This window comes from Lycium ferocissimum, chromosome 11, assembly GCF_029784015.1.
Source record: "Lycium ferocissimum isolate CSIRO_LF1 chromosome 11, AGI_CSIRO_Lferr_CH_V1, whole genome shotgun sequence".
Classification (NCBI taxonomy): Eukaryota; Viridiplantae; Streptophyta; class Magnoliopsida; order Solanales; family Solanaceae; genus Lycium; species Lycium ferocissimum.
The window spans coordinates 11,111,642-11,120,902 of NC_081352.1; positions in this window are offsets into that span (position 1 = coordinate 11,111,642).

Below are 9,261 nucleotides of genomic sequence, written 5' to 3' on the forward strand. Positions count from 1 at the left end.
TAGTTAGAGGGGGAATAGGCGTATTTATTAAGAGGCCGAACAGGTATGTTAAGGCAATCCCTTTCTTTCCAAAGGCATGATCCGTTCCTTGTGAACCCATGCTTGTTTTCCAAAATGTCCGTACCCTCGTAAGCTAGAGATTCATGATTCTGAAAATTTCTTATGACGATAAGATGAGTATGCTTTTATGATGATACAAACGATGATGATCTTATTTCAGAAGTTTCAAAGTTCATGATTACGATGATATTATGAGATTATTGCATTATTTCATGATTTTCTTGATGTCGCTCCTTGTTGGTTGATCTCACCTCACGTTACTTGTTCCTTCAAGGTGAGCTACAACAACGATGGTTGTTCCATAGTATAAATCGGAGATTTCCGACCTATCTCACCCGCCAAAGTAGCAACTTTTATTTGAACTCATGTATGCTATGAGTGTATCATATGTACATAGCTATTTTTGGATATTACCGAGTTCTATTAATTCATTTTTGCTTATCCATTGTACTCTTTCTCATTATTGATGTATATGTGTGTGTGTGTGTGTATGCATATATATATATATATATATATATATATATATATATATATATATATGGCACAAATACAAGGGGTGATTTCGTGACCTTGTCGCGAGGTATATAAGGTACGCTGGATGTGGGTGACGTTGTGGCCTATGATGTGATGTTTATCTACAAGAGGCACAGTTGATAGGGGGTGACGCTGTGGCCTAAGTGGTGATGTTTTTTTTTTTTAACCCGACGAAAGTGTCATTTTGTAAATTAAAGGTTCACGAAAAGTTGTGACTCCCGGATGGAATAGTAGTATGGCACTCAGCCGAGTAGGGTCTTGGGTGTCAGTCGCGACCCTCCGATTTGGGTCATGACAGTAGCGGGTCGTATTTTTTTGGATTCATATTTGCACTTACCTCATTTAAAAAGGAAAGCGTCTCGGGAAAGTACGGTTGTCAATCATACCGAAAAAAAGGAAAAAATAAACTTCTACGTGGATGGTGCTCTAAATGGACATTGTTTTTAGAGTCGCCACCCAACTTATAGGTAAGTTAGGAAAACCATTTCGAAAGTGTTCATTTAAAACGGTTAAATTTTAAAAGAAACCAATCTATATCAAAGTTTGGGTAAGGGTTCTGGTGAACCCCCGGGGAAGGTGTTAGGCACCCCGGTATTAAGGATCCGTAAAATACGGTTGACCTACGAGTTCTAATAGTATGCCTTGTAGATGTAAGTTGTTTTTGATAAAAAAAAAAAACTACTTTTGTTTTATATTTCCGCAAATGAAGGCTGGTCATTTATGCAAAAAATACTAATTTTTCAAGAAATAAAAATGGTAGAGTTTTGCCCAAAATTGGGCTTTTTGGGTTTCAGACTAGAACACCTATGTTAAAACCCGAAGGCGTTAACCTAAGTAGAACAATACATAAGCCCACCCGAGTTTAGAAAAAAGGTTTTCAGTTTAACTTTTATAAAATCATTTTTGGCATACTATTATTATCCATATTTTAACCATATTTTATATTTTTAGATTTTTAGTCTTTTTAGTCCAAATTAGTCAAAAATATTTTAAGTCCATTTTGTCCAAATTGTCCATAGGTACGGTCCCAATTTGTCTCAATGTCCATAAATTGCCAAGTCCTTTTGTCAAAAAAAATTATATTTTTTAAGTTTGAAAAAATGTCCATTTTTTGCCCACAAATGCGTTTCTGTCTCAAAATCAATTTTTACACGCCAATTATTATCAAAAATCAGTTTTGTTACTTGGAAATGATTTTTAGCAACTCTAAATTTGCGACAATTATTAAAGGATTCCAATAAACACATTTCATCAAATAAGTAATATAAAGAGAGGGAGTTGGGCCTACCAAGCCCAACAAAAATAAAATGCAATTAAAATTATGTCCGCTCCAATATTTTTTGCTCCGATGCTAGGCTCGTCCATGGTTGAAGTCGACTCGATCTAGGAAAGTTAGTGGGCCTCGTTGAGGCCCACAAACGGGTTTGGGTGGACAAAAATGCAAACGGGTATGCAAGACATTAGGATACTTTCACAAATTAAGCTAATACAAAATTAAAGCCTACAATAATTATTACATAGCCAAAAAATGAATTTCAACATTATTGGGCCAAGCCCATATATTATAACTAGCAACAACAGGTAACGAGATGGCCCAGATGTGAGATAGGCCCAAGACAATAGTGCTAACAGCTCAGGTGCAAAAAATAACGAGTAACAGGCCCGAGCAATAGGCCCAAAACTATTCTTCTTCTCAAGTTTTTTCTAAGTGTCAAAGCTGCGATACCACTAGTATACCACTTAATTTTCTCTTCAAATTTTCTAAGTGTCAAAAATGTGGTATACATGATATACCACCAATATACCTACCAAGACAAAGAGCAAAACCCCATGAAGGGCATACCCTTTATCCACCTAATGGAAAGGTAAGTCAACATTTCTTGTATACCCTCAAATATACCTAATATATATACTTATTCTCAATTAATTTACTCAATTAAATCCTTCTTACTTGATTTTAAAAGACAAAAGACTCCAAAGAACCAACAAAGACAAATCCCGGTCCAATTTGCTAATCTTAAACTTCTACTTGATCTTAAAAAACACAAAAGACTCCCAAAAAAAAAAAAAAAAAATCAACAACTCAACAACTTTTTTTACCTAATCTCAAATCAAGAGCCTTACCACTAATCATAAAAACAATCAAGGTCACACAGAATTCAACCAATGCAAGGATAGGTAATGCAAGGCAAAACAAAAGTCAAAATGACTCAAAGAACCAACAAGAGAGCATGACAATCTTCAAGATGGCCAAGCAAGTAACAACAACAATGGAAGGGTAAGGAACAAAGAGATACCGAATTAAAAGTGAGGAAGAAAAGAAACAAGGCAAAGACCATAATCAACACACTCATAATCTTAGTTTCTAATTCTTTTTTTTTTTTTTTTTTGAAAAAGCAGTAGCTAAGGGAGATAGGGCAATGAACATGAAATCAAGCACAATAAGATGGAGGGATACACAAACAAACTACCAAACACACCATCATATTTCTATTTCCAGTTTTAAGGAGTTAGCAATCAAAAGAGGGGTGGAACTAGAGGTTAAATGACTTAGAAATCAACTGTCCAAAGGATGAACTAATTCCAATGCCAAAAACCATTTTTTTTCAAGTCTGTTTGTTATCAACAAAGATGTCACAGAAGCAAATTTACAAGTCTATGGTCATTTTAGCTTAGTTTTAATCCCAGCAAGCCCAAAGAAAGCAAGATAGGCAAGTTACAGGTTCATTAAATCATTAGCAGGGCCTCAAAATAGTTCACACTTAGTCCATTTTGCAGAATTGGCACAGAAACTACACAGATATTAAGAAGAGGTTTCAAATAGCATAGATAAGGACATGATACTATCTTAGGTCCAAAACATCATTTTTAAACATGTCATAGCTAGGTTTCAAATAGCAAAGATAGGGACATGATACTATCCTAGGTCAAAAACATCATTTTTAAACATGTCATAGCAGAAAAACAAAAGGGGCAGGGGTGAGAGGTCTTGTATGTGAGCCTCAGAAATCCACAAGCAAGTTACAGAGTCAAATGCCAATAGGCAAATACTACATTTTTTTCCCTTTCAAAGCATTTTCAGTTTCAATTTTCTGGCATTACACTAGGTTCAACAAATTTCAATTTTAACAAGTTCATAATAGGATGAAGGGAACATGATACTACCCTAGGTGCAAATATGATTCAAGTAGAGTCATATTAAGTCACTAATGGCATGAAACATATATAAGAACAGTTATAGGTCCATGGAAATCTAAATCAAAACTAGAAAGGGCTCATACCACCTATCTTAGGTCAAGCAAGAGGGTGTCAAGCAGGTTTTAGCTCAAACATGTAACTAAGAGTAGGAATCTCATATAGGAGAACCTCAGAGATTCCCACTACAAGATGGAAACAAGTATGTAAGTACTGCATTTTACTTTTTGTGTGGCAGTTTTGATTTTTTAGTTTTATTCTTTTACATTAGGCATGACATGTTCCAATTTTAACAAGTTTATAATAGGTATGCAACTAAAGATAATGCACAGAAATGGCCAAATGCCCATATGGTGTCTAAGAGAATGCAGGTTTGCCATAATCCCTCAGGCCTTTATATTCCAACTTAGGCTTATTTATAAATCATAAAGGTCCAACTAATCACAAAAGATCATCTCAATGTTCAAGCAGTTTCATAGGAACACTAACAGGATCTTAAGTTATTACTCTTCTCTACCTTATTTTGATTTGCACATATAGAGTCAATCACAAAATGTAGGGTCAAGATAGAGTTCAACTAAGATGTAAGAGGTAATCAGGTTAGGGTCAGCAAATTCACAAGAATCAGGAAGCTACTTTCAAGAGTAATCATGAATCAAGTAGGATCATTAGCAAGTCACATATGGTAGGAGGATGTATATGAAAACAGTCTCAAGTCTTAAAAGCTGTTCATACCACTGTCATAGATCACAAAATAGGATGTTCAAGAGTGTTATGGTCAAATAGTATATAAAGGATAGCATATGCAGGTTGTAGGCTCATCCATAAGCAAACAAAGCAGGAAGATCATGACCTTAGTACTATACTTAGTTTCAAAGTCTCACTTCTTGGCTAATACTTTAGTCCTTCTTGTTTGCTACATGGTTTGGCAAGCAAAGGGGTTGTTGAAAACTCACCTAATCAAGGCAAACTCAACAGAACTTAAACAAATGACTAGCATACTCACAAATTCAAATAAAGCTCAAATTGTGCTCAATAAATCAACTAGACAGGTCACAGACTTATCAAATTCCCATTTTTAAACAAATTCTTCAATTTTTAGAGGCTCTAAACCATACTCAGCAATCTTAGAGTTCAGAAAATAAGTCAAATGAACCATTTTATACATTTTTTAGATGTCCAGCCAGCTTAAAAATGATAAATGCACAAAAAATAAGCAAATCAATCACTAGATTATGAAGAATCCTTTTCTTACTACATTATCAATCATTTTAGGTACAAGATAGAAATTCAGGGAGGTTTTGAAGTCATTTTCAGCGCCAATTCTCATTCAAAAGATCATTTACCATTTTCTAGGGTCCTTTTAAGATGTTTTTAGACTAGATCCCAACTATTATCAATAAAACATGAGGACACAAGCTAGTTTTCAGGATTTCACATAGTTTTTAGATGATAATCAAAGATAACTACCTATAAATCAAGTCAAGTGGTCCAGAACCAATCAACAAACTTGAAATGGACTTAATGCAAACAAAACAAAACTATAGGTGTACAAGAATCACAGAACAAATGTCCAAGTAGTTCCAAAATGACAAGATAACACCCCAGCCCTTAAAACCACAAATGAAACAGTAAACCAAAAACCAAACTAATATCTACTTCATTTTTACATCAAAACCTACTAATTAACACTTAAGGGCCCTCACAGCAGCCTTAGAACTTCAATGAAACAGTAAACTAACCAGGAAAAAGAAAGAAACCAACATACTTCTCTTAAATCTTTATTTTTTAGTCTTAAACCTAATAAGAAATGCTTAAGGCACTATTTTAAACTTCATTATACTTTCCTTTTATCATAACAACCTTAAAGCTTTAATGAAACAAAGAGCCAAACAAGATTTCTATCAACATAAATAACCTTAAAATATGTATAAATACTAGGTTATTCAAACAACAAACTTGAAATAGCTTTAACATCAAACATAGGCAAGATAATACATCAAATAAGTTGAAATAGGAACAATGCACATAATACCTTTTTATGGGGCAACCAAAAGATTAAATGGGAGAAATTGGATCACAACTTCAACACCAACACCCAAGATCCTTTAAAAGAGGCCTTTGTTTTTGAATTTTTCTAATATATTGTAGTATATTTGTGGATAATATATGTATAGTATTGATATATTTTAGTAATTTCAGTAGTATATCTATAGTATACTTGGTATCTTAATAGGATTTTAGTAATGAGAATTCAGAACCCTTTTCAACCGAAAATTTCCCCTTACAATGATAATAAACTCCTATTTATAGCACAAAATGATGCTAGGATAGAAATGGAGAGATTTTTAGGTCACTCCAAACCAAAAAACCTATCCTAAACAAATTCAAATTTAGTAAAGGACAAAAACAAATTTCAGCATATTGTACCAATTCGTACCTTATTCAACAAAAATCTCACAATAATCATATAAGACAACTAAAAATCTAACTAATTGTACCCGAAAAATACAAATAAAATCAGAAAATACTAGGATAGTACGCCTCGTCATCAAATAACAAATTTATCACATTCCAACAATATAAAATAGTACAAACAAGATAAAATCCCCAAAAATGGTAGTCATATTAAAAGATTTTTTTTGGAAACTACCCTAAGTCCCTCATTTAAAGTACATAGTGCACAAGTTGGCTAAGGGCTCGCGGCCCCGCCCATGGCAACTATGCATATGAGAAACTCGAGCAACATCCCCAAAATAATTCAAATTCGAGACCAACTATTGAAATTTATATGAAATTAAACCTAAAAATCGTGAGAACTCGTGACAGCGGAAAAATCCCCCTCAAAAATCTTGCGAAGAACAAAGTGGGATTGGCCTGAATTGGCCATCGATGGTGGAACCCTAGAACAAACAATAAATCGCCTGAGAAAGAGGAGAGGAGGGGTCGGGGTGGTTAAATGAGAATGAGGGGGGTGGACTTCCACCCTTTTTTTTTTTTTTATAAATCCTCACCCTTCAGGTTTTTAAAAAGTTTTAAATGACCCATCCTTTTAATGAAAACCCTTTCCCAAACAATGTACTCATTTAAAAAATAAAATACATATTCTTTAAAAACGTATTCGTCTAACACTAAATAACTTTTGACGAAAACAAGATTTATAATACGTAGTTTTAAAATACGAGCTTTAAAAAAAGCCCAATATTGACATAGTTCCGAGCAATATCTAAAAATGTGAAAATGCGATCAAAATGAGCCATAATTCGTACGTCGTCTTTAATTAATAATTGTGGTAGTAAATAATTCGTAATTTTCAAATCATATTTGTGGTAGTAAATAACTCGTAATTTTCCTGTAATTGTCAATTTTTTATGAAATATTAATTAAATGTCAATTTTTACAATTTTCTCAGAATTTTTTAAAAATTTTAATTTTAAGGGTGTATCCTTACTCCGTTTTGGACTTGGGAATTTTAAAAATTAAAATACGTGTCTTATGAGGTGAAAATTAGGTGTCAATAGAGGAAACAGAGGCAGTTAATCTGGGAACTGAGGAAATGGTTCGAAAAACCAGGATAAGTGTACATTTGACAGAACCTGAGAAAGAAAGTTATCGAAGTCTGCAGAAAGAGTATGAAGATATTTTTGCTGGGTCATATGCCGATATGCCCGGTTTGAGTACAAACATTGTCGCTCATAGGTTGCCAATTCTAGAGGGATTCGCCCCGATAAAGCAGAAAATCAGATAGCCTAAGGCCGATGTCAATATTAGAATTAAAGAAGAAGTAGAAAAACAGATTCAATCGGGGGTCGTGGAAGTGATACCCTACCCAACATGACTGGAAAGCATAGTCCCAGTTCCAAAGAAGGATGGGAAAATAAGAATCTGTGTGGACTATCGTGATCTTAACCGCGCTAGTCCAAAAGATAACTTCCCACTCCCCAACATTCATATACTTATTGATAATTGCGGTAACCATGAGGTGCAGTCCTTTGTTGATTGTTACGCAGGCTATCATCAAATACTGATGGATGAGGAAGATGCTCAGAAAATGGCGTTCATCACACCGTGGGGAGTATATCACTACCGAGTAATGCCTTTTGGTCTCAAAAAAGTTGGTGCTACCTACATGAGAGCGATGACAGCTATCCTTCATGATATGATGCATAGAGAGATCGAGGTGTATGTGGACGATGTTGTCATCAAAACCCGAGTGAGTAATGATCACCTTGAGCATCTGAGAAAATTCTTTGATAGACTTCGCAAATATGATTTAAAGTTGAATCCTGCAAAATGTGCATTTGGAGTGCCCGCTGGAAAATTTCTAGGATTCATAGTCAGTCGTTGTCGTATTGAGTTGGATCCCACAAAGATCAAAGCAATTCAAGAACTCCCACCACCATCAACAAAGAAAGAGTTCATGAGTTTCTTAGGAAGGTTGAATTACATTGGGCGCTTCATCGCTCAGTCCACAGTAATTGTAGAACTAATTCTCAAACTCCACAAGAAAGATGCTCCGACTAAATGGACAGAAGATTGTCAGAAAGCCTTCAACACAATCAAAAGATACTTGTCAAATCCACCCGTTTTGGTCCCGCCAAGGCCGAGAAGCCCTTTACTGCTGTACATGTCAGTATCAGAGAATGCTTTTGGATGCATGTTGGCACAAAATGACAAAACAGGTAAGAAAAGAAAGCCATCTATTACATCAGTAAGAAGTTTACACCCTGTGAATCTAGCTATTCCTTGGTGGAAAAGACGTGTTGCGCTCTAACCGGGGTGTCTCAGAAATTAAGACATTATATGGCTTCATACACGACTCATTTGATATCAAGAATGGACCCTCTAAGGTACATATTTCGCCAACCTATGCCGATAGGGAAGCTAGTCAAAAGGCAAATGCTATTGAGTGAGTTCGACATCAATTACATGGCACAGAAAGTAGTTAAGGGGCAACCATTAGCAGATTTACTGGCAGGAAGCCCGGTGGATGATAACCCCTTACCTTTATGGACTTACTTCTCGGATGAAGAAGTGAGGAAAATTGAGGATGAAGGAAATGAAGATGAATTAGGCTGGAAAGTATACTTTGATGGAGCAGTCAACTTTAAAGGATCAAGAATAGGAGACATCCTGGTTTCAAATTGAGGTCAATACTATCCAGTAGCTGCCAAGTTGAACTTCAGTTGCACCAACAACATGGCTGAATAGGAAGCATGTATCTTGGGTCTACGTTTAGCCCTTGACATGGATGTGAGAGATCTTCAGGTAATTGGCGACTCGGATCTATTAATTATCAGGTTCGAGGAGAATGGACCATAAAAAATGAAAAGATCATACCATATGTTGGACTTGTACAAAGATTGGCGAATCGATTTCAAGAAATCAAGTTCTAGCATATACCAAGAACCCAAAATGAGTTTGTTGATGCATTGGCAATGATAGCATCCATGATTAAACATCCTGACAAGA